This window comes from Drosophila pseudoobscura, chromosome 4 (genome assembly GCF_009870125.1).
Source record: "Drosophila pseudoobscura strain MV-25-SWS-2005 chromosome 4, UCI_Dpse_MV25, whole genome shotgun sequence".
In the NCBI taxonomy this organism is placed as follows: domain Eukaryota; kingdom Metazoa; phylum Arthropoda; class Insecta; order Diptera; family Drosophilidae; genus Drosophila; species Drosophila pseudoobscura.
In genome coordinates, this window is record NC_046681.1 from 8,265,674 (window position 1) to 8,270,998 (window position 5,325).

The 5,325-nt window shown below is 37.4% G+C and overlaps 1 pseudogene; it reads left to right on the forward strand.

Annotated features, from left to right (window-relative positions):
* Positions 1 to 1,204: 1,204 nt before the first annotated feature.
* Positions 1,205 to 3,720, forward strand: LOC6902490 (uncharacterized; annotated as a pseudogene).
* Positions 3,721 to 5,325: the final 1,605 nt, after the last annotated feature.

Consider the following 5,325-nt stretch of genomic DNA (forward strand, 5'->3'; position numbering starts at 1 on the left):
CCTTTTGCCTGGATGCCATCTTTCCAGCCCTCCTTCAAAAGAACGCAGCGTGTTGCCGTGCATTCAGCGGCAAATGAAGCTAGTTTTCATTAAAAAACTTTTTAATTATTAAATGGATTCCAAGCTTTTTCCCTACACTTTTTTCTCGCACTTTTTACCTTTGTTCCCGGCACATTTTCGCGCCAGGCACTGCCTTCATTTTACCATTTAAAAATGTGGACGAAAAAAAATGAAGTTAAAAAATACTTAATGGCTCTTTTGGATGTTTCGAAGCTTTTGGCTTTCAGTTTCATATTTGTTACAGCACTGGTATTATTGGATTTGGCACAGACTGTTTTACGCTTAGTAACTTTTGTGGCGATTATATTGGATTAGCTGGAAGATGGCAGCAGGGCGAAGTGTCTTTCCAAACCGAATTCCATCATTAACTTTAAACATTTTTATCACACCTACCTTGAATACTTTAAATGTTCTTCAGGTTTTCGAAAAACTTTCCCGACTTTTATCTATAGTCCTCATTGTTGTTGCATTTCGTTGGTCATAAATTGTACAACGCCCTGTGCACTGCCCCGGACAATGTGAAGCGGAAAAAAAATTCAAGGGAATTGCATAAATTTACAGAACTATGCAAAATGATAGCTGTGGATAGTTTGTGCCGTGCACATTGTGTTCCAGAGAGAGATGTATGTATATCTAAATATACATTTCTATAGTGGCTGCTGAAATGTTTATGAGTGTTGCTGACTGCCGCCACAAATAAAGGTGGGTGCCCACAAGGGAAATTTGTAAGTATGCTGCAGAAAATAAAACAAATTTGCTTCTTAACTCCAAAGGGAGGCCTTTGGTTCACGAAAAGGTTCCTTTGCATAAGGCCCATGATGGCTTTAGAAATCCTAATTGATATGTTATCAGCGAGAGACCAAATGTCGCACATAAGATTCGATCAAAAGCTTTTCTGCGCAAGTTACCAACATAAAACTCACACAAAAAGAACAACCATTAACTTGTACAACACACACCTACGTACACCAGAAAAGACGGAGTAAACAAACAAATACAAAGCAAATAAAATGGTGGGAAAGTCGGGGGATGCAGATTCAGCTCCTATCAAGATTACAGCTTGTTCCTTTATGGATTTCGATTTAATTAGAGTGGGGCAAATTGCAAGTGACGTGCCAACAGGCAGGGAAAGCCATCGTCTTAAATGAACAGGGTCAACCACAAAGTCTCAAGACTGATAAGCAGGCCAAGTACAAGTCATCTGATCTGGAGGAGGACCTACCAGATCAATGGACTTAGACGAGAGACCGTCGACAAGTGCGAGTGCGAGTGGGCGACAGCCACTTCCGGTATGAATGCATTGTCGGCACCGGAAACAGCGACAGTGCCTGCGGCTGGCAACAGCAATGAGGAGCAGCCACCAACATCATCCCCTGCCACACCATTAACGGGAGCGGCATTGGGCAAATCCAATGATTGGGTTGTTATTCCTGTGTTTGCGGATATTGTTAAATTGGCGTTGGGCGAAAGGGAGAACTGTTTGCAGCGGTAAGTTGAATTTGACTGGAACTCTCCCAATTTGATAGATGTTACATTATTACTTATCCTATTGCTATACGATGCCTTTTCTACCGACGAGAAATAAACATGGGCATGTAATACTATAAGCTTAAAAATTATAACACCATTGCAAAAATCTAATATAGCTAATCCCATTTAATCGATTGGCTTTTATATACAAAGAGTGATTAAAATGTCACCAACGGTGTTAGAGTTTCTGTGTTAACCCGATTGAGTTTGAAACGTACAATAAATAAACTAATATTAGAGCAGCATCCGCAAAAAGCGTACCGTTTAACAGTAGTTATAAAACACAGAAGCCGCTTCAAATCCAGTACCAAATTAATATCTTCGGCAAAGTTTCTATGGTTAATATATTGCTCCACAAGCAATTGGATTTCGCATTCGGCTTTCGTTTGAAAATATATATTCAAGCACTCATTTATATTTATATTTAATTATGTTTGTTTTAAATTTAATTAACCACAGAGGGGCCAAATAAATGATTACGAGCCAAGCGAAGAGAATAAAAATCATTTCCATATCAGCTCAACTCGTAAAAAAGGGACTATAAATAGGTTTTTGCTTTTAACCATTATTTATTTTTATATAATTCAATGGACGCGTTGAAGAGTAGAATCTCTGGCATTAATTTGCACACATATAAATTTTTTTGTATTATTTTGGAGCATTTATTTTCAAATGACTTTAAAGTGTGTGATGGAATTATCAGATGCAAAAAAAAATAGTAAATATTCCAGCTAAATGCTGTTTTTATTTTGCTTAAAATTATAATGCTTCGACTATTTGTTTTTTGTTTGGTAAATATTTTATTTTAAGCTTTCGATCGGAAATTATTGGGAGAAAATAATGTAAAAGTTGAAGTTTCCAATTAAATATTCTATTGGTTTGATTTTTATTATATTTTTTCTCGATTTAGCTACTTTTCTGTAAAAGAGAAATTTTATTGAAAACTAAATTAAAATGCAGTTTTCCTGTCCTGGACGCCCTTAACCACGTAAATGCCCACTAAAACAACGCATACTCGTATTCCCCCCGTAGTCCTGCCATATGAATTAGTCCTTTGGGCCAAACGATGCCGAGCAGAAACAAACAATAAAGTATGCATCGGCAACCAGGGCACAGTGGTCACAATTGACCTCATTAGGCACACATGCATACCAGTCAGCTCTCACAAACATTCAAACCAGTAATAGTATATATGTACATATGTATGTACATATGTATGCATGTGCATATGACGTAATTATACAGCCATAGAGTAGTATGGGCAATTTATACTGAATTATAATCTGTGCGCAAAAAGAAGAAAGCTTGGAAATGCATTTCGACTAAGATATACCAACATTTTAATTCAATTACGTCATGAAGGTGGGATACATCCTACATGCGGACGAAGCAATCGTTGCTCAAGGATACCACTGGCAGAAGAACGTTTGGGCCCGCCATTGAACCATGATATGTTGGCTTTGATATGAACCTGTATTTAATCGACATTCTCTCCATGATCGAGCTTCTTTTCCTTTCCAAATTTAACAAGATCGCTCAAAGATATCCGTGATATCAGAGACATAGACTTTTTGGGACCAACATCTAAACGAACACCATATACCCTTGAGCCTTACGAATACTTCGCACAAAAACAGAAATAAAGTTTTTCCCATCATTCAGCAATTTTCAATGCCGCAATGAGTTTCACAGTGACTTTTCAATACGATAATTTAACGGGGCCGTCGCTGGATTAGTTGCACAGCTACCCGTACGACAAAAGCCTCTCTCAATCCTCTTTCCCTTTAAAAGCCACCTCCACCCATAACGCCTTTGCCATTTGAGTTCTGCACCATGTTGCATCGCATATAGGGCCCATGACTTTTAATCATCGAACAAACACACTTTTCTCCACTCTTTCATTCTAACCTTCTTTCCACTTATAAATTCGGTCCTTCTCTCCTCTTTATTTTGTTTGTGCAGCTTTAAAAAAGGCCACATCAATATGGCGTCCTTCGATCGGCCATTGTCGGCGCGTTCACGAAGCACATGCAACCGATGAAAGCGACCCAGGCGTTATCCGGTGGGGAGTACGAGCACTTTGGCCAGCATATGCAGCAAAATACAACACTCGGCGAAACGGTTAAGTAATGTTTGCAAAAGTCAAAAACTTTCTTTCGCCTTCTCCTCTGCCTTTTGTGTGTGTTGAGTCCCACCACTCACCCAAATTTGCATCTATAAACGTATGAAAGTAATCTTTAGAATACTAACCTAAGACCATTACTGTTTACCCTGATTATTTCAACTCATTTAAACTATGTTTAGATATACGATTTGGAATCTTCTCTGGAATCTTACTTGAATTTTGGAAAAGCTGTACTCTTAAATTCGTAGTAAATTCGAGAAAACTATTTTCTATATTCAGCTCTACCCTCAGTAAAGTGTATTTCCAGCAGCGGTCTCCGGCAACAAGCTTTAGTTTCTTGTTTTTTCTAGCTTTTCTCAGTTTTGTATAAAGTTTAAGTACAGTGGGCTGCTGGCTGAGGGGTAACGAGGGGGAACATGTAACCACCTCTGTTTTAAGTGTGTACGCGGGCTGGTTAAATTGTTTAAGTGCCTGAGGGAAACATTAAATGAATTCATTGCCACCAGCACAGAACAATTTTAGCGTAATTGTACCAGAGCGGCAACTGAAATATAAGCCAGAGGAAAATGCAAACTAGCGATGGAATATACATATAGGAAAAATATGACAAAGCCAAAACAAAATAAGGGCAAGCAGATCATAGCCAGAAATCGAAGTTGTTTCGCCTTTCCATCGTATCTCTTCTTTGTGTATTATTAATTTAAATCTTAAAATTCTGGAAGACCTTTCCATTTATCACAGCCTAAAGTCTAATACCCATCCGTTCCCATTCGCCTTCCACAATTCCCTTCTCCCACAGATTTGTCGCTAATTAATTCAAATTAATAACCGCAATAAAACCTCAGACAGACATTTTATGACCACAAATTGTTCCCCAACTTGAATTAAACCACGAGCCCCACCTCTCTCCATAGCAAAACCCTCAAAGAAACCTTCTTACTTATAACAATTCACTTCCGGGCTGTTGCGCTCCTTAGCGTTTACTATTTATTGTCTGTAGAATAACAAGAAAATATGGCTTTTATTTATGCTAAATTTGTAGAAATTTTGCTCCTGCAAGTCCGTAAGTCTTCTATGTTTTGGAAAAAATGTTCATAAATGCAAAATTAATAATTGACGTCTAAAAAGTTAGCCAAGAAATTTGAATATTTGATTGTATCAAAGATTAAACCACCAAAGCAGACTAAAAAATACAAAAACATGAATAAAGTTGTATGGAAAATGTAAAAAAAAACAACAACAAAAAACTTTATAATATATTTAAAAACACGTAGAATTCATGGAATAATTTGGCTGGAAAAATGTATGAGTAAAAGTTAAGGACGATATGAAAAATTTACAGTTTTTCTTACAAATAAATTAATAAAACACGTGGAAAAACATACATAAAATTTCCAAGAAAACAGAAACTTACGAAATTTAATTTCAATTAGTATGCAACAGGCGGATGAACTTTAAAAAGAAATTCTCCACCAAAAGGCCAGGAAAAACTCCAACATAAACTTCAATTAATCCGCCCATCCTCAACCTCCAAGATAAAACAGACTTTATTCGCAGAGTAAATATAAGCTGGAAAACTCCACATATCTCCAGGCACCAGACGGCACTAC